Source organism: Oncorhynchus masou, chromosome 2 (genome assembly GCF_036934945.1).
Source record: "Oncorhynchus masou masou isolate Uvic2021 chromosome 2, UVic_Omas_1.1, whole genome shotgun sequence".
NCBI classification, from domain to species: domain Eukaryota; kingdom Metazoa; phylum Chordata; class Actinopteri; order Salmoniformes; family Salmonidae; genus Oncorhynchus; species Oncorhynchus masou.
In genome coordinates, this window is record NC_088213.1 from 8,107,658 (window position 1) to 8,129,114 (window position 21,457).

Consider the following 21,457-nt stretch of genomic DNA (forward strand, 5'->3'; position numbering starts at 1 on the left):
TCCTCTCCCTGGGGACAGGGCCCCCTCCTCTCCCTGGGGACAGGGCCCCCTCCTCTCCCTGGGGACAGGGCCCCCTCCTCTCCCTGGGGACAGGGCCCCCTCCTCTCCCTGGGGACAGGGCCCCCTCCTCTCCCTGGGGACAGGGCCCCCTCCTCTCCCTGGGGACAGGGCCCCCTCCTCTCCCTGGGGACAGGGCACCCCCCTCTCCCTGGGGACAGGGCCCCCTCCTCTCCCTGGGGACAGGGCCCCCTCCTCTCCCTGGGGACCCCCCTCTCCCTGGGGACAGGGCCCCCTCCTCTCCCTGGGGACAGGGCCCCTCCCTGGGGACAGGGCCCCTCCTCTCCCTGGGGACAGGGCCCCCTCCTCTCCCCGGGGACACCCCTGGGGACCCCCTCCTCCCCTGGGGACAGGGCCCCCTCCTCTCCCCCGGGCCACCCCCTCTCCCTGGGGACCCTCCCCTCCTCCCCTGGGGACAGGGCCCCCTCCTCTCCCTGGGGACAGGGCCCCCCCTCTCCCTGGGGACAGGGCTCCCTCCTCTCCCTGGGGACAGGGCCCCCTCCTCTCCCTGGGGACAGGGCCCCCTCCTCTCCCTGGGGACAGGGCCCCTCCTCTCCCTGGGGACAGGGCCCCCTCCTCTCCCTGGGGACAGGGCCCCCTCCTCTCCCTGGGGACAGGGCCCCCTCCTCTCCCTGGGGACAGGGCCCCCTCCTCTCCCTGGGGACAGGGCCCCCTCCTCTCCCTGGGGACAGGGCCCCTGTGTCCCAGCTTGCTGCTGCTGTAACTAAACACATTGACACCGGAAGTGGTAACATACTACACGGGACTACACTACACTGATGTAGATAGCTACAGATCTAGGATCAGATTCCTCCAACCTTAACCATTAAAGGGGGGAAAATGAAGAAGGAAACTGACCCGAGACCAGCGTCTTTGTTGGTCTGCGTGGATAATACACCTACAGAAACACAGCTGATTCAATACTAGGCCAAGTTTCCTCTGTTTCAGTTCAGTTTAATGTGTGTCTCCCACTGGGGATGACCGGGTGTATCACCACCATGCAGCAGATGAATAGAGCCCTCTGACTGGAGGGATACGAGACACCAGACAGGCCCTCTGCCAGCCCAGCCATGCTGTTCTGATTAGCCACGTCGTGCCCCTCCCTCTAAACTCACTCACTTCCTGCAATGGAGCTTGTGATTCCACTTGTGTCGTTCCAGATCGACAGAAAAAGGAGAGAGGGAAGAGAGGAGAGAGGGAGGAGAGAGAGAGAGAGAGGGAGGAGAGAGAGAGAGGGAGGAGAGAGAGAGAGGGAGGAGAGAGAGAGAGGGAGCAGAGAGAGAGAGGGAGCAGAGAGAGAGAGACAGAGAGAGAGAGAGAGACAGCCTGTACTAGTTTGTCATGCGTCTGTCATGGTAATGATAGAGTGGTGTAATGGCCTTACAGTTTGACATTTTGTTTAATTATTGTGATGAGCTCATGTTTCATCAGTAAGGTGGAACCCCACTTTTTATTTTGACGGGCCTCTGTACCAGGATCATACAGCCTGTACCAGGACCATACAGCCTGTACCAGGACCATACATCCTGTACCAGTATCATACAGCCTGTACCAGGATCATACAGCCTGTACCAGGACCATACAGCCTGTACCAGCCATACAGCCTGTACCAGACCAGACAGCCTGTACCAGGACCATACAGCCTGTACCAGACCAGACAGCCTGTACCAGGATCATACAGCCTGTACCAGGACCATACAGCCTGTACCAGGACCATACAGCCTGTACCAGGACCATACAGCCTGTACCAGGATCATACAGCCTGTACCAGGACCATACAGCCTGTACCAGGACCATACAGCCTGTACCAGGATCATACAGCCTGTACCAGGACCATACAGCCTGTACCAGGATCATACAGCCTGTACCAGGATCATACAGCCTGTACCAGGATCATACAGCCTGTACCAGACCAGACAGCCTGTACCAGGATCATACAGCCTGTACCAGGACCATACAGCCTGTAGAAGACCATACAGCCTTACCAGACAGCCTGTACCAGACCAGACAGCCTGTACCAGGACCATACAGCCTGTACCAGGACCATACAGCCTGTACCAGACCAGACAGCCTGTACCAGACCAGACAGCCTGTACCAGGACCACACAGCCTGTACCAGACCAGACAGCCTGTACCAGGATCATACAGCCTTACCAGACATCCTGTACCAGGATCATACAGCCTCTACCAGGAACATACAGCCTGTACCAGGAACATACAGCCTGTACCAGGAACATACAGCCTGTACCAGGATCATACAGCCTGTACCAGACCAGACAGCCTGTACCAGACCATACAGCCTGTACCAGACCAGACAGCCTGTACCAGGATCATACAGCCTGTACCAGGACAATACAACCTGTACCAGACCAGAGAGCCTGTACCAGACCAGACAGCCTGTACCAGGATCATACAGCCTGTACCAGACCAGACAGCCTGTCCCAGGATCATACAGCCTCTACCAGGAACATACAGCCTGTACCAGGAACATACAGCCTGTACCAGGATCATACAGCCTGTACCAGACCAGACAGCCTGTACCAGACCAGACAGCCTGTACCAGACCAGACAGCCTGTAGCAGACCAGACAGCCTGTACCAGACCATACAGCCTGTACCAGACCAGACAGCCTGTACCAGGATCATACAGCCTGTACCAGGATCATACAGCCTGTACCAGACCAGAGAGCCTGTACCAGACCAGACAGCCTGTACCAGGATCATACAGCCTGTACCAGACCAGACAGCCTGTACCAGGACCATACAGCCTGTACCAGGACCAGACAGCCTGTACCAGGACCAGACAGCCTGTACCAGGATCATACAGCCTGTACCAGGACCATACAGCCTGTACCAGACCAGACAGCCTGTACCAGGACCATACAGCCTGTACCAGGCCTGTACCAGACCATACAGCCTGTACCAGGACCATACAGCCTGTACCAGGACCATACAGCCTGTACCAGGATCATACAGCCTGTACCAGGATCATACAGCCTGTACCAGGACCATACAGCCTGTACCAGACCATACAGCCTGTACCAGGACCATACAGCCTGTACCAGGACCATACAGCCTGTACCAGGACCATACAGCCTGTACCAGGACCAGACAGCCTGTACCAGGATCATACAGCCTGTACCAGGATCATACAGCCTGTACCAGGATCATACAGCCTGTACCAGACCAGACAGCCTGTACCAGACCAGACAGCCTGTACCAGACCAGACAGCCTGTACCAGGATCATACAGCCTGTACCAGGACCATACAGCCTGTACCAGACCATACAGCCTGTACCAGGACCATACAGCCTGTACCAGACCAGACAAGCTGTACCAGACCATACAGCCTGTACCAGGACCATACAGCCTGTACCAGGATCATACAGCCTGTACCAGGATCATACAGCCTGTACCAGGACCATACAGCCTGTACCAGGATCATACAGCCTGTACCAGGATCATACAGCCTGTACCAGGATCATACAGCCTGTACCAGGATCATACAGCCTGTACCAGGCCATACAGCCTGTACCAGGATCACACAGCCTGTACCAGGATCATACAGCCTGTACCAGGATCATACAGCCTGTACCAGGACCATACAGCCTGTACCAGGCCAGACAACCTGTACCAGACCAGACAGCCTGTACCAGGATCATACAGCCTGTACCAGGACCATACAGCCTGTACCAGGCCAGACAGCCTGTACCAGACCAGACAGCCTGTACCAGGACCATACAGCCTGTACCAGGACCATACAGCCTGTACCAGGACCACACAGCCTGTACCAGACCAGACAGCCTGTACCAGGATCATACAGCCTGTACCAGGATCATACAGCCTGTACCAGGATCATACAGCCTGTACCAGGACCATACAGCCTGTACCAGACCAGACAGCCTGTACCAGGATCATACAGCCTGTACCAGGAACATACAGCCTGTACCAGGATCATACAGCCTGTACCAGGACCATACAGCCTGTACCAGACCAGACAGCCTGTACCAGGAACATACAGCCTGTACCAGACCATACAGCCTGTACCAGGATCATACAGCCTGTACCAGGATCATACAGCCTGTACCAGGATCATACAGCCTGTACCAGGATCATACAGCCTGTACCAGGATCATACAGCCTGTACCAGGATCATACAGCCTGTACCAGACCATACAGCCTGTACCAGGATCATACAGCCTGTACCAGACCATACAGCCTGTACCAGGATCATACAGCCTGTACCAGGATCATACAGCCTGTACCAGGACCAGACAGCCTGTACCAGGACCATACAGCCTGTACCAGACCAGACAGCCTGTACCAGGACCATACAGCCTGTACCAGACCAGACAGCCTGTACCAGACCAGACAGCCTGTACCAGGACCAGACAGCCTGTACCAGGACCATACAGCCTGTAGCAGACCATACAGCCTGTACCAGGATCATACAGCCTGTACCAGGATCATACAGCCTGTACCAGACCATACAGCCTGTACCAGGACCATACAGCCTGTACCAGACCAGACAGCCTGTACCAGGATCATACAGCCTGTACCAGGACCATACAGCCTGTACCAGACCAGACAGCCTGTACCAGACCAGACAGCCTGTACCAGACCATACAGCCTGTACCAGACCAGACAGCCTGTACCAGGATCATACAGCCTGTACCAGACCAGACGGCATGTACCAGGATCATACAGCCTGTACCAGGATCATACAGCCTGTAGCAGACCAGACAGCCTGTACCAGACCATAAAGCCTGGACCAGACCAGACAGCCTGTACCAGGATCATACAGCCTGGACCAGACCAGACAGCCTGTAGCAGACCACACAGCCTGTACCAGGACCAGACAAGCTGTATCAGACCAGACAGCCTGTACCAGGCCAGACAACCTGTCCCAGACCAGACGGCCTGTACCAGGCCAGACAACCTGTACCAGGGCCAGACAACCTGTACCAGGACCATACAGCCTTACCATACAGCCTTACCAGACAGCCTGTACCAGGACCATACAGCCTGTACCAGGACCATACAGCCTGTACCAGGACCATACAGCCTGTACCAGGCCAGACAACCAGTACCAGACCATACAGCCTTACGATACAGCCTGGACCAGACCAGACAGCCTGTACCAGGACCATACAGCCTGTACCAGGCCAGACAACCTGGACCAGACCATACAGCCTTACCATACAGCCTGGACCAGACCAGACAGCCTGTACCAGGACCATACAGCCTGTACCAGGCCAAACAACATGTACCAGACCATACAGCCTTACCATACAGCCTGTTCCAGACCAGACAGCCTGTACCAGGATCATACAGCCTGTACCATACCAGACATCATGTACCAGACCACACAGCCTGTACCAGACAGCCTGTACCAGACCACACAGCCTTACCACACAGCCTGTACCAGGCTATACAGCCTATACCAGACCACACAGCCTATACCAGACCATACAGCCTGTACCAGACCAGACAGCCTGTACCAGAACATACAGCCTTACAAGACCATACAGCCTGTACCAGGATCATACAGCCTGTACCAGGATCATACAGCCTGTACCAGACAGCCTGTACCAGACCACACAGCCTGTACCAGGCTATACAGCCTGTACCAGACCACACAGCCTATACCAGACCATACAGCCTGTACCAGACCAGACAGCCTGTACCAGACCAGACATCCTTACCAGACCATACAGCCTGTACCAGGATCATACAGCCTGTACCAGACCAGACAGCCTGTACCAGGATCATACAGCCTGTACCAGACCAGACAGCCTGTACCAGGATCATACAGCCTGTACCAGGACCAGACAGCCTGTACCAGGACCAGACAGCCTGTACCAGGACCATACAGCCTGTACCAGGATCATACAGCCTGTACCAGGACCAGACAGCCTGTACCAGACCAGACAGCCTGTACCAGGACCAGACAGCCTTTACCAGACATCCTGTCCCAGGATCATACAGCCTCTACCAGGCCAGACAACCTGTACCAGACCATACAGCCTGTACCAGGACCAGACAACCTGTACCAGGCCAGACAACCTGTACCAGGATCATACAGCCTGTACCAGGACCATACAGCCAGGATCATACAGCCTGTACCAGGATCATACAGCCTGTACCAGGATCATACAGCCTGTACCAGACAGCCTGTACCAGACCACACAGCCTGTACCAGACCACACAGCCTGTACCAGGCTATACAGCCTGTACCAGACCAGACAGCCTGTACCAGACCACACAGCCTGTACCAGACCATACAGCCTGTACCAGGCTATACAGCCTGTACCAGACCACACAGCCTGTACCAGACCATACAGCCTTACCATGCAGCCTGTACCAGACCATACAGCCTTACCATGCAGCCTGTACCAGACCATACAGCCTTACCAGACAGCCTGTACCAGACCATACAGCCTTACCAGACAGCCTGTACCAGACCATACAGCCTTACCATACAGCCTGTACCAGACCATACAGCCTGTACCAGACCATACAGCCTTACCATACAGCCTGTACCAGACCATACAGCCTGTACCAGGACCAGACAGCCTGTACCAGACCAGACAGCCTTACCATGCAGCCTGTACCAGACCATACAGCCTGTACCAGACCATACAGCCTTTCCAGTGTTCAGGGTTCCTGGGTTAGAGTACATGGTTAGTCACCTCTTATCTCTGTCTCTCTGTCCCAGTGTTCCTGGGTTAGAGTACATGGTTAGTCACTTCTCTGTCTCTCTGTCTCAGGGTTCCTGGGTTAGAGTACATGGTTAGTCACCCCTCTCTGTCTCTCTGTCCCAGTGTTCCTGGGTTAGAGTACATGGTTAGTCACCTCTCTCTGCCCCAGTGTTCCTGGGTTAGAGTACATGGTTAGTCACCTCTCTGTCTCTGTCCCAGTGTTCCTGGGTTAGAGTACATGGTTAGTCACCTCTCTGTCTCTGTCCCAGTGTTCCTGGGTTAGAGTACATGGTTAGTCACCTCTCTGTCTCTGTCCCAGTGTTCCTGGGTTAGAGTACATGGTTAGTCACCTCTCTGTCTCTGTCCCAGTGTTCCTGGGTTAGAGTACATGGTTAGTCACCTCTCTCTGTCTCTCTGTCCCAGTGTTCCTGGGTTAGAGTACATGGTTAGTCACCTCTCTCTGTCTCTCTGCCCCAGTGTTCCTGGGTTAGAGTACATGGTTAGTCACCTCTCTGTCTCTGCGCCAGTGTTCCTGGGTTAGAGTACATGGTTAGTCACCCTCTCTGTCTCTCTGTCCCAGTGTTCAGAGTACATGGTTAGTCACCTCTCTCTGTCTCTGCCCAGTGTTCCTGGGTTAGAGTACATGGTTAGTCACCTCTCTCTGTCTCTGTCCCAGTGTTCCTGGGTTAGTGTACATGGTTAGTCACCTCTGTCTCTCTGTCCCAGTGTTCCTGGGTTAGAGTACATGGTTAGTCACCTCTCTGTCTCTGTCCCAGTGTTCCTGGGTTAGAGTACATGGTTAGTCACCTCTCTGTCTCTCTGTCCCAGTGTTCCTGGGTTAGAGTACATGGTTAGTCACCTCTCTCTGTCTCTCTGTCCCAGTGTTCCTGGGTTAGAGTACATGGTTAGTCACCTCTCTGTCTCTGTCCCAGTGTTCCTGGGTTAGAGTACATGGTTAGTCACCTCTCTGTCTCTCTGTCCCAGTGTTCCTGGGTTAGAGTGGTTAGTCACTGTCCCAGTGTTCCTGGGTTAGAGTACATGGTTAGTCACCTCTCTGTCTCTCTGTCCCAGTGTTCCTGGGTTAGAGTACATGGTTAGTCACCTCTGTCTCTCTGTCCCAGTGTTCCTGGGTTAGAGTACATGGTTAGTCACCTCTCTCTCTGTCCCTGTCCCAGTGTTCCTGGGTTAGAGTACATGGTTAGTCACCTCTCTGTCTCTGTCCCAGTGTTCCTGGGTTAGAGTACATGGTTAGTCACCTCTCTGTCTCTGTCCCAGTGTTCCTGGGTTAGAGTACATGGTTAGTCACCTCTCTGTCTCTGTCCCAGTGTTCCTGGGTTAGAGTACATGGTTAGTCACCTCTCTGTCTCTCTGTCCCAGTGTTCCTGGGTTAGAGTACATGGTTAGTCACCCCTCTCTGTCTCTCTGTCCCAGTGTTCCTGGGTTAGAGTACATGGTTAGTCACCTAGTGTTCCTGGGTTAGTACATGGTTAGTCACCTCTCTCTGTCTCTGTCCCAGTGTTCCTGGGTTAGAGTACATGGTTAGTCACCTCTCTGTCTCTGTCCCAGTGTTCCTGGGTTAGAGTACATGGTTAGTCACCTCTCTGTCTCTGTCCCAGTGTTCCTGGGTTAGAGTACATGGTTAGTCACCTCTCTGTCTCTGTCCCAGTGTTCCTGGGTTAGAGTACATGGTTAGTCACCTCTCTGTCTCTCTGTCCCAGTGTTCCTGGGTTAGAGTACATGGTTAGTCACCTCTCTCTGTCTCTCTGCCCCAGTGTTCCTGGGTTAGAGTACATGGTTAGTCACCTCTCTCTGTCTCTCTGCCCCAGTGTTCCTGGGTTAGAGTACATGGTTAGTCACCTCTCTGTCTCTGCGCCAGTGTTCCTGGGTTAGAGTACATGGTTAGTCACCTCTCTCTGTCTCTGTCCCAGTGTTCCTGGGTTAGTGTACATGGTTAGTCACCTCTGTCTCTCTGTCCCAGTGTTCCTGGGTTAGTGTACATGGTTAGTCACCTCTCTGTCTCTGTCCCAGTGTTCCTGGGTTAGAGTACATGGTTAGTCACCTCTCTCTGTCACGCTGTCCCAGTGTTCCTGGGTTAGAGTACATGGTTAGTCACCTCTCTGTCTCTCTGTCCCAGTGTTCCTGGGTTAGAGTACATGGTTAGTGACCTCTCTCTGTCTCTGTCCCAGTGTTCCTGGGTTAGAGTACATGGTTAGTCACCTCTCTGTCTCTCTGTCCCAGTGTTCCTGGGTTAGAGTACATGGTTAGTCACCTCTGTCTCTCTGTCCCAGTGTTCCTGGGTTAGAGTACATGGTTAGTCACCTCTCTCTGTCTCTCTGTCCCAGTGTTCCTGGGTTAGAGTACATGGTTAGTCACCTCTCTCTGTCTCTGTCCCAGTGTTCCTGGGTTAGAGTACATGGTTAGTCACCTCTCTGTCTCTGTCCCAGTGTTCCTGGGTTAGAGTACATGGTTAGTCACCTCTCTGTCTCTGTCCCAGTGTTCCTGGGTTAGAGTACATGGTTAGTCACCTCTCTGTCTCTGTCCCAGTGTTCCTGGGTTAGAGTACATGGTTAGTCACCTCTCTGTCTCTGTCCCAGTGTTCCTGGGTTAGAGTACATGGTTAGTCACCTCTCTGTCTCTGTCCCAGTGTTCCTGGGTTAGAGTACATGGTTAGTCACCTCTCTGTCTCTGTCCCAGTGTTCCTGGGTTAGAGTACATGGTTAGTCACCTCTCTGTCTCTGTCCCAGTGTTCCTGGGTTAGAGTACATGGTTAGTCACCTCTCTCTCTCTCTGTCCCAGTGTTCCTGGGTTAGAGTACATGGTTAGTCACCTCTCTGTCTCTGTCCCAGTGTTCCTGGGTTAGAGTACATGGTTAGTCACCTCTCTGTCTCTGTCCCAGTGTTCCTGGGTTAGAGTACATGGTTAGTCACCTCTCTGTCTCTCTGTCCCAGTGTTCCTGGGTTAGAGTACATGGTTAGTCACCTCTCTGTCTCTGTCCCAGTGTTCCTGGGTTAGAGTACATGGTTAGTCACCTCTCTGTCTCTCTGTCCCAGTGTTCCTGGGTTAGAGTACATGGTTAGTCACCTCTCTGTCTCTCTGTCCCAGTGTTCCTGGGTTAGAGTACATGGTTAGTCACCTCTCTCTGTCTCTCTGTCCCAGTGTTCCTGGGTTAGAGTACATGGTTAGTCACCTCTCTGTCTGTCCCAGTGTTCCTGGGTTAGACTACATGGTTAGTCACCTCTCTGTCTCTCTGTCCCAGTGTTCCTGGGTTAGAGTACATGGTTAGTCACCTCTCTGTCTCTGTCCCAGTGTTCCTGGGTTAGAGTACATGGTTAGTCACCTCTCTGTCTCAGTGTTCCTGGGTTAGAGTACATGGTTAGTCACCTCTCTGTCTCTCTGTCCCAGTGTTCCTGGGTTAGAGTACATGGTTAGTCACCTCTCTCTCTCTGTCCCAGTGTTCCTGACGTGGGTAAACTGTTCCAGTGTTCGCTGGGCCACCAGGATCCAGGACCTGTTCACGGTGGCCAAGCTGCTGGCTCTGGGACTCATCATAGCTGTGGGACTGGTGCAGATCTGCAGAGGTGAGGACACACACACACACACACACACACACACACACACACACACACACACACACACACACACACACACACACACACACACACACACACACACTCGTATACAGGCAGGCACACACAGATCCGTTGCCAAATCATTCTACATATCTGTAGTTATCAGTTTAACCTGTAAAGTACAACCTGGAATATTTGAATTTTGGAGAACCTCTTATCCTGTCTGGGAACAGGGTTCCGCTAGCGGGGTGCCAAATTCCAACAACAGAAATCTCATAAATCAAATTTCTCAAACATACAAGTATTAGGCACCTTTTTAAAGATAACATTCTCGTTATTCCAGCCACAGTGTCTGATTTCAAAAAGGCTTTACAGCGAAAGCTTTAACAAACGATTATGTTAGGTCACCACCAAGTCACTGAAAAACACAGCCATTTTTCCAGCCAAAGAGAGGAGTCACAAAAAGCACAAATATAGATAAAATGAATCACTAACCTTTGATGATCTTCATCAGATGACACTCATAGGACTTCATGTTACACAATACATGTATGTTTAGTTCGATAAAGTTCATATTTATATCCAAAAATTGCATTTTACATTGACGTGTTATGTTCTGTAGTTCCAAAACATGCTGTGATTTTGCAGAGCCACATCAATTTACAGAAATACTCATCATAAACATTGATAAAAGATTCAACTATTATACATGGAACTTTAGATTAACTTCTACTTAATGCAACCGCTGTGTCAGATTTTTTTTTAACTTTACGGAAAAAGCAAACCATGCAATAATCTGAGTATGGCGCTCAGAGCCCAAAGCAGCCAAAGAAATATCCGCCATGTTGTGTAGTCAACATTAGTCAGAAATAGCATTATAAATAGTCACTTACTTTTCATGATCTTCATCAGAATGCACTCCCAGGAATCCCAGTTCCACCATAAATGTTTCATTTCTTCGATAGAGTTGATCATTTATGTCCATATACCTCCTTTTGTTAGGGTGTTTGCTAAACAAATCCAAACGCGCTTGCAAGTCCAGCGGAAAGGTCAGATGAAAAGTCCAAACAGTTATATTACTGGTCGTAGAAACATATCAAACGAAGTATAGGATCAATCTTTAGGATGTTTTTATCATAACTCTTCAATATTGTCCCAACCGGAGAATTCCTTTGTCTGTACAAAAGCAATGGAACGCGAGCGAACTCTCTCATGACCGCGTGTCACGAGCCCGTGGCTCTCTGCCAGACACCTGACTCAATCCCCTCTCATTCAGCCCCCCTTCACAGTCGAAGCCTGAAACAAGGTTCTAAAGACCGTTGACATCTAGTGGAAGCCTTCGGAAGTACAACATAACCAATGTGTTATGCCCAATAGGGGCTGAGTTGAAAAACGACCAACCTCAGATTTCCCACTTCCTGGTTGGATTTTGTCTCAGGTTTATGCCTGCCATACGAGTTCTGTTATACTCACAGACATCATTCAAACAGTTTTAGAAACTTCAGAGTGTTTTCCATCCATAACTACTAATACTATGCATATATTAGCATCTGGGACTGAGTAACAGGCAGTTTAATCTGGGCACGCTTTTCATCCAAAAGTGAAAATGCTGCCCCCTATCCCAGTGTTTCCCCAAACTCAGTCCTGGTGTACCTTTAGGTTTTTGTCAACACAGCACCTCCCTCAACACAGCACCTCCCTCAACACAGCACCTCCCTCAACACAGCACCTCCCTCAACACAGCACCTCCCTCAACACAGCACCTCCCTCAACACAGTACCTCCCTCAACACAGCACCTCCCTCAACACAGCACCTCCCTCAACACAGCACCTCCCTCAACACAGCACCTCCCTCAACACAGTACCTCCCTCAACACAGCACCTCCTCAACACAGCACCTCCTCAACACAGCACCACCTCCCTCAACACAGCACCACCTCCCTCAACACAGCACCTCCCTCAACACAGCACCTCCCAACACAGCACCTCCCTCAACACAGCACCTCCCTCAACACAGCACCAGCACCTCCCTCAACACAGCACCTCCCTCAACACAGCCTCCCTCACCAGCACCTCCTCAACACAGCACCTCCCTCAACAACACAACACAGTACCTCCCTCAACACAGCACCTCCTCAACACAGCACAACACAGCACCTCCTCAACACAGCACCTCCTCAACACAGCACCTCCCTCAACACAGCACCTCCCTCACACAGCACCTCACCTCCCTCCTCAACACAGCACCTCCCTCAACACAGCACCTCCCTCAACACAGAACCTCCCTCAACACAGCACCTCCCTCAACACAGCACCTCCCTCAACACAGCACCTCCCTCAACACAGCACCTCCCTCAACACAGCACCCCCTCAACACAGCGCCTCCCTCAACACAGCGCCTCCTCCACAGCACCTCCCTCAACACAGCCTCCTCAACACAGCACCTCCCTCAACACAGCAACACAGCACCTCCCTCAACACAGCACCTCCCTCAACACAGCACCTCCTCAACACAGCACCTCCCTCAACACAGTACCTCCCTCAACACAGCACCTCCCTCAACACAGCACCTCCCTCAACACAGCACCTCCCTCAACACAGCACCTCCCTCAACACAGTACCTCCCTCAACACAGCACCTCCCTCAACACAGCACCTCCCTCAACACAGCACCTCCCTCAACACAGCACCTCCCTCAACACAGCACCTCCCTCAACACAGCACCTCCCTCAACACAGTACCTCCCTCTACTTCTTCAGACAGCCAGTGTCCTGCTGTGTCCCTTCCCTGTGGTTAATTCAGACAGCCAGTGTCCTGCTGTGTCCCTTCCCTTCAGACAGCCAGTGTCCTGCTGTGGTTCCCTGGGGTTAATTCAGACAGCCAGTGTCCTGCTGTGTCCCTTCCCTGTGGTTAATTCAGACAGCCAGTGTCCTGCTGTGTCCCTTCCCTGTGGTTAATTCAGACAGCCAGTGTCCTGCTGTGTCCCTTCCCTTCCCTGTGGTTAATTCAGACAGCCAGTGTCCTGCTGTGTCCCTTCCCTGTGGTTAATTCAGACAGCCAGTGTCCTGCTGTGTCCCTTCCCTTCCCTGTGGTTAATTCAGACAGCCAGTGTCCTGCTGTGTCCCTTCCCTGTGGTTAATTCAGACAGCCAGTGTCCTGCTGTGTCCCTTCCCTGTGGTTAATTCAGACAGCCAGTGTCCTGCTGTGTCCCTTCCCTGTGGTTAATTCAGACAGCCAGTGTCCTGCTGTGTCCCTTCCCTTCCCTGTGGTTAATTCAGACAGCCAGTGTCCTGCTGTGTCCCTTCCCTTCCCTGTGGTTAATTCAGACAGCCAGTGTCCTGCTGTGTCCCTTCCCTGGGGTTAATTCAGACAGCCAGTGTCCTGCTTAATTCAGACAGCCAGTGTCCTGCTGTGTCCCTTCCCTGTGGTTAATTCAGACAGCCAGTGTCCTGCTTCCCTTCCCTGTGGTTAATTCAGACAGCCAGTGTCCTGCTGTGTCCCTTCCCTGTGGTTAATTCAGACAGCCAGTGTCCTGCTGTGTCCCTTCCCTTCCCTGTGGTTAATTCAGACAGCCAGTGTCCTGCTGTATCTCTTCCCTGTGGTTAATTCAGACAGCCAGTGTCCTGCTGTGTCCCTTCCCTGTGGTTAATTCAGACAGCCAGTGTCCTGCTGTGTCCCTTCCCTGTGGTTAATTCAGACAGCCAGTGTCCTGCTGTGTCCCTCCCCTGTGGTTAATTCAGACAGCCAGTGTCCTGCTGTGTCCCTTCCCTGTGGTTAATTCAGACAGCCAGTGTCCTGCTGTATCCCTTCCCTGTGGTTAATTCAGACAGCCAGTGTCCTGCTGTGTCCCTTCCCTGTGGTTAATTCAGACAGCCAGTGTCCTGCTGTGTCCCTTCCCTGGGGTTAATTCAGACAGCCAGTGTCCTGCTGTGTCCCTTCCCTTCCCTGTGGTTAATTCAGACAGCCAGTGTCCTGCTGTGTCCCTTCCCTGTGGTTAATTCAGACAGCCAGTGTCCTGCTGTATCTCTTCCCTGTGGTTAATTCAGACAGCCAGTTCCTGCTGTGTCCCTAATTCAGACAGCCAGTGTCCCTGTGGTTAATTCAGACAGCCAGTGTCCTGCTGTGTCTCTTCCCTGTGGTTAATTCAGACAGCCAGTGTCCTGCTGTGTCCCTTCCCTGTGGTTAATTCAGACAGCCAGTGTCCTGCTGTGTCCCTTCCCTGTGGTTAATTCAGACAGCCAGTGTCCTGCTGTGTCCCTTCCCTTCCCTGTGGTTAATTCAGACAGCCAGTGTCCTGCTGTGTCCCTTCCCTGTGGTTAATTCAGACAGCCAGTGTCCTGCTGTGTCCCTTCCCTGTGGTTAATTCAGACAGCCAGTGTCCTGCTGTGTCCCTTCCCTGTGGTTAATTCAGACAGCCAGTGTCCTGCTGTGTCCCTTCCCTGTGGTTAATTCAGACAGCCAGTGTCCTGCTGTGTCCCTTCCCTGTGGTTAATTCAGACAGCCAGTGTCCTGCTGTGTCCCTTCCCTGTGGTTAATTCAGACAGCCAGTGTCCTGCTGTGTCCCTTCCCTGTGGTTAATTCAGACAGCCAGTGTCCTGCTGTGTCCCTTCCCTGTGGTTAATTCAGACAGCCAGTGTCCTGCTGTGTCCCTTCCCCCTGTGGTTAATTCAGACAGCCAGTGTCCTGCTGTGTCCCTTCCCTTCCCTGTGGTTAATTCAGACAGCCAGTGTCCTGCTGTGTCCCTTCCCTGTGGTTAATTCAGACAGCCAGTGTCCTGCTGTGTCCCATCCCTGTGGTTAATTCAGACAGCCAGTGTCCTGCTGTATCTCTTCCCTGTAGTTAATTCAGACAGCCAGTGTCCTGCTGTATCTCTTCCCTGTGGTTAATTCAGACAGCCAGTGTCCTGCTGTATCCCTTCCCTGTGGTTAATTCAGACAGCAAGTGTCCTGCTGTATCCCTTCCCTGGGGTTAATTCAGACAGCCAGTGTCCTGCTGTGTCCCTTCCCTGCAGACAGCCAGTGTCCTGCTGTATCCCTTCCCTGTGGTTAATTCAGACAGCCAGTGTCCTGCTGTGTCCCTTCCCTGTGGTTAATTCAGACAGCCAGTGTCCTGCTGTGTCCCTTCCCTGTGGTTAATTCAGACAGCCAGTGTCCTGCTGTTAATTCAGACAGCCAGTGTCCTGCTGTGTCCCTTCCCTGTGGTTAATTCAGACAGCCAGTGTCCTGCTGTGTCCCTTCCCTGGGTTAATTCAGACAGCCAGTGTCCTGCTGTGTCCCTTCCCTGTGGTTAATTCAGACAGCCAGTGTCCTGCTGTGTCCCTTCCCTGTGGTTAATTCAGACAGCCAGTGTCCTGCTGTGTCCCTTCCCTGTGGTTAATTCAGACAGCCAGTGTCCTGCTGTGTCCCTTCCCCCTGTGGTTAATTCAGACAGCCAGTGTCCTGCTGTGTCCCTTCCCTGTGGTTAATTCAGACAGCCAGTGTCCTGCTGTGTCCCTTCCCCCTGTGGTTAATTCAGACAGCCAGTGTCCTGCTGTGTCCCTTCCCTGTGGTTAATTCAGACAGCCAGTGTCCTGCTGTGTCCCTTCCCTGTGGTTAATTCAGACAGCCAGTGTCCTGCTGTGTCCCTTCCCCTTCCTGTGGTTAATTCAGACAGCCAGTGTCCTGCTGTGTCCCTTCCCTGTGGTTAATTCAGACAGCCAGTGTCCTGCTGTGTCCCTTCCCTGTGGTTAATTCAGACAGCCAGTGTCCTGCTGTGTCCCTTCCCTTCCCTGTGGTTAATTCAGACAGCCAGTGTCCTGCTGTGTCCCTTCCCTTGGTTAATTCAGACAGCCAGTGTCCTGCTGTGTCCCTTCCCTGTGGTTAATTCAGACAGCCAGTGTCCTGCTGTGTCCCTTCCCTGTGGTTAATTCAGACAGCCAGTGTCCTGCTGTGTCCCTTCCCTGTGGTTAATTCAGACAGCCAGTGTCCTGCTGTGTCCCTTCCCTGTGGTTAATTCAGACAGCCAGTGTCCTGCTGTGTCCCTTCCCTGTGGTTAATTCAGACAGCCAGTGTCCTGCTGTGTCCCTTCCCTGTGGTTAATTCAGACAGCCAGTGTCCTGCTGTGTCCCTTCCCTGTGGTTAATTCAGACAGCCAGTGTCCTGCTGTGTCCCTTCCCTGTGGTTAATTCAGACAGCCAGTGTCCTGCTGTGTCCCTTCCCTGTGGTTAATTCAGACAGCCAGTGTCCTGCTGTGTCCCTTCCCTGTGGTTAATTCAGACAGCCAGTGTCCTGCTGTGCCAGTGTCCTGCTGTGTCCCTTCCCTGTGGTTAATTCAGACAGCCAGTGTCCTGCTGTGTCCCTTCCCTGTGGTTAATTCAGACAGCCAGTGTCCTGCTGTGTCCCTGTGGTTAATTCAGACAGCCAGTGTCCTGCTGTGTCCCTTCCCTGTGGTTAATTCAGACAGCCAGTGTCCTGCTGTATCCCTTCCCTGTGGTTAATTCAGACAGCCAGTGTCCTGCTGTGTCCCTTCCCTGTGGTTAATTCAGACAGCCAGTGTCCTGCTGTGTCCCTTCCCTGGGTTAATTCAGACAGCCAGTGTCCTGCTGTGTCCCTTCCCTTCCCTGTGGTTAATTCAGACAGCCAGTGTCCTGCTGTGTCCCTTCCCTGTGGTTAATTCAGACAGCCAGTGTCCTGCTGTGTCCCTTCCCTGTGGTTAATTCAGACAGCCAGTGTCCTGCTGTGTCAGACAGCCAGTGTCCTGCTGTGTCCCTTCCCTGTGGTTAATTCAGACAGCCAGTGTCCTGCTGTATCCCTTCCCTGTGGTTAATTCAGACAGCCAGTGTCCTGCTGTGTCCCTTCCCTGTGGTTAATTCAGACAGCCAGTGTCCTGCTGTGTCCCTTCCCTGTGGTTAATTCAGACAGCCAGTGTCCTGCTGTGTCCCTTCCCTGTGGTTAATTCAGACAGCCAGTGTCCTGCTGTGTCTCTCCCTGTGGTTAATTCAGACAGCCAGTGTCCTGCTGTATCCCTTCCCTGTGGTTAATTCAGACAGCCAGTGTCCTGCTGTATCCCTTCCCTGTGGTTAATTCAGACAGCCAGTGACCTGCTGTATCCCTTCCCTGTGGTTAATTCAGACAGCCAGTGTCCTGCTGTGTCAGACAGCCAGTGTCCTGCTTCCCTTCCCTGTGGTTAATTCAGACAGCCAGTGTCCTGCTGTGTCCCTTCCCTGTGGTTAATTCAGACAGCCAGTGTCCTGCTGTGTCCCTTCCCTGTGGTTAATTCAGACAGCCAGTGTCCTGCTGTGTCCCTTCCCTGTGGTTAATTCAGACAGCCAGTGTCCTGCTGTGTCCCTTCCCTGTGGTTAATTCAGACAGCCAGTGTCCTGCTGTTAATTCAGACAGCCAGTGTCCTGCTGTGTCCCTTCCCTGTGGTTAATTCAGACAGCCAGTGTCCTGCTGTGTCCCTTCCCTGTGGTTAATTCAGACAGCCAGTGTCCTGCTGTGTCCCTTCCCTGTGGTTAATTCAGACAGCCAGTGTCCTGCTGTGTCCCTTCCCTTCCCTGTGGTTAATTCAGACAGCCAGTGTCCTGCTGTGTCCCTTCCCTGTGGTTAATTCAGACAGCCAGTGTCCTGCTGTGTCCCTTCCCTGGGGTTAATTCAGACAGCCAGTGTCCTGCTGTGTCCCTTCCCTGTGGTTAATTCAGACAGCCAGTGTCCTGCTGTGTCCCTTCCCTGTGGTTAATTCAGACAGCCAGTGTCCTGCTGTGTCCCTTCCCTGTGTGTTAATTCAGACAGCCAGTGTCCTGCTGTGTCCCTTCCCTGTGGTTAATTCAGACAGCCAGTGTCCTGCTGCTGTGTTAATTCAGACAGCCAGTGTCCTGCTTCCCTTCCCTGTGGTTAATTCAGACAGCCAGTGTCCTGCTGTGTCCCTTCCCTGTGGTTAATTCAGACAGCCAGTGTCCTGCTGTGTCCCTTCCCTTCCCTGTGGTTAATTCAGACAGCCAGTGTCCTGCTGTGTCCCTTCCCTGGGGTTAATTCAGACAGCCAGTGTCCTGCTGTATCCCTCCCTGTGGTTAATTCAGACAGCCAGTGTCCTGCTGTGTCCCTTCCCTGTGGTTAATTCAGACAGCCAGTGTCCTGCTGTGTCCCTTCCCTGTGGTTAATTCAGACAGCCAGTGTCCTGCTGTGTCCCTTCCCTGTGGTTAATTCAGACAGCCAGTGTCCTGCTGTGTCCCTTCCCTGTGGTTAATTCAGACAGCCAGTGTCCTGCTGTGTCCCTTCCCTGTGGTTAATTCAGACAGCCAGTGTCCTGCTGTGTCCCTTCCCTGTGGTTAATTCAGACAGCCAGTGTCCTGCTGTGTCCCTTCCCTGTGGTTAATTCAGACAGCCAGTGTCCTGCTGTGTCCCTTCCCTGTGGTTAATTCAGACAGCCAGTGTCCTGCTGTGTCCCTTCCCTTCCCTGTGGTTAATTCAGACAGCCAGTGTCCTGCTGTGTCCCTTCCCTGTGGTTAACAAAATGCATAAAAAAGGGAAAAGAAAATAAGTGTTTTGAGTTGAAAAGTATTTTAAACGTCTTGTTCTCAAACGCTGTTCACGTGTTGAGACACACGGACCAACACACAGAGGTCTGAGACACACGGACCAACACACAGAGGTCTGAGACACACAGGGACACACACACAGAGGTCTGAGACACACGGACCAACACACAGAGGTCTGAGACACACGTACAAACACACAGAGGTCTGAGACACACTGACCAACACACAGAGGTCTGAGACACACGGACAAACACACAGAGGTCTGAGACACACTGACACACACACAGAGGTCTGAGAGACACGGACAAACACACAGAGGTCTGAGACACACTGACCAACACACAGAGGTCTGAGACACACGGACAAACACACAGAGGTCTGAGACACACGGACACACACACAGAGGTCTGAGACACACGGACCAACACACAGAGGTCTGAGACACACGGACAAACACACAGAGGTCTGAGACACACGGACACACACACAGAGGTCTGAGACACACTGACCAACACACAGAGGTCTGAGACACACGGACACACACACAGAGGTCTGAGACACACGGACAAACACACAGAGGTCTGAGACACACGGACACACACACAGAGGTCTGAGACACACTGACCAACACACAGAGGTCTGAGACACACGGACAACACACTGAGACACACTGACCAACACACAGGTGAGACACACGGACACACACACAGAGGTCTGAGACACACGGACACACACACAGAGGTCTGATACACACGGACCAACACACAGAGGTCTGAGACACACGTACAAACACACAGACGTTGGAGACACACGGACACACACACAGAGGTCTGAGACACACGGACAAACACACAGAGGTCTGAGACACACGGACCAACACACACAGAGAGACACACGGACAAACACACAGAGGTCTGAGACACACGGACAAACACACAGAGGTCTGAGACACACGTCCAAACACACAGAGGTCTGAGACACACGGACAATCTGAGACACACGGACCAACACACAGAGGTCTGAGACACACGGACACACACACAGAGGTCTGAGACACACAGACACACACACAGAGGTCTGAGACACACGGACACACACACACAGACGTTGGAGACACACAGACAAACACACAGAGGTCTGAGACACACGGACCAACACACACAGAGGTCTGAGACACACGGACCAACACACACAGAGGTTGAACACCAATGTAATTTTAAAGTTTTTAAAGTTAAACCTTCTTAAAGCGTTCACTTTTAACCCCAAAAGGAATCTCAGTGTCACAAATAAGAGTCTCTTTTGTTCTCACTTGCCAGCTGTCCTTATAATTGTCTCTGAATCACAGGATAAATGTGAGTTTGAACTGCTTCTTTATGATGCTCCTCACCATACTGATTACAGTCCTGAACTTCAGGTCACATGACTGGAGTGAGGAAATTAATAGCCTCTGCTTCCACCTAGTGGACGTGTCTAGACACTACCACAGATAGAATAACGAGCCAGATATTTCACCGGATGTATAAATGTGAAGCTTTTTGTTGGCGTTTCCATTCACTACCAAATATGGTGATGAGAGGAAGCCCAGTGGCTGGCAGTGGGGGGAAGATGGTGTGAGATGTTATTTTGGCTGTGACATTCTGTACATTTTCTCATTGATTAAACATTTGATCTCAATACGTTTTTTTTTGTTTGTTTCCAAAACAACAGAGTGGACTAAGTTTTGTAGACTTTACTCTTTGTCAAAGTTTTTTTTTAATTGCATTCTTCAGAAAGAGCGAAAAAGGGCGAATTGAGTTATTTCACACACGCTCACTTCACAAAGTAGGCGTTCTCTAACAGAAATATGCAAATACATGCTAGAATGCACCAATAGGATCTCGCTAACTCAAGCTTGGCTCTGCCCACCTCCTTACTTGTTCTGCCCACTATGATTCATTTACTCCCATTGGAAACGACAGGCTGTGGTCTATCTTGGGTCAGTTCTAAACATCTTTGACACTACTGTTACAGACGCCTGAATCCCAGAGACTCTTACTAACCCCTGGTGTAGATGAAGGAGACTTACCAGGAGTCCAGGGGAGTTCAGCTGAGACCAGACCAAGCAGCTTCTCAATGTTCAAATGGTTGACAAAACAATATTATACGACAGATCTGATCCTGTCCAAAACAAAAGATATCCAATATGAATCCTGCCACGTCAGGAGGCTTCCCTCGATCAGCTTCTCAGATCAATAATCACCTGGGAGGGATCACACCCTTAACAACCCTTCCTCTGCTCCCTCCTGCTCCTGACCTGGTGGCTGCTGGGAGATGAAACCCCTGGCCTGGTGGCTGCTGGGAGATGAAACTCCTGGCCTGGTGGCTGCTGGGAGATGAAACCCCTGGCCTGGTGGCTGCTGCCCCCTAGAGGTGGGAGATTAAACTCCTGGCCTGGTGGCTGCTGGGAGATGAAACCCCTGGCCTGGTGGCTGCTGCCCCTAGAGGTGGGAGATTAAACTCCTGGCCTGGTGGCTGCTGGGAGATGAAACCCCTGGCCTGGTGGCTGCTGGGAGATGAAACCCTGACCTGGTGGCTGCTGGGAGATGAAACCCTGGCCTGGTGGCTGCTGGGAGATTAA

The 21,457-nt window shown here is 52.3% G+C and overlaps 1 pseudogene; it reads left to right on the forward strand.

The window, feature by feature from the left end:
- The window catches only part of LOC135553429 (asc-type amino acid transporter 1-like), a 118,605-nt pseudogene that overhangs the window by 59,067 nt on the left and 38,081 nt on the right, over positions 1-21,457 (forward strand).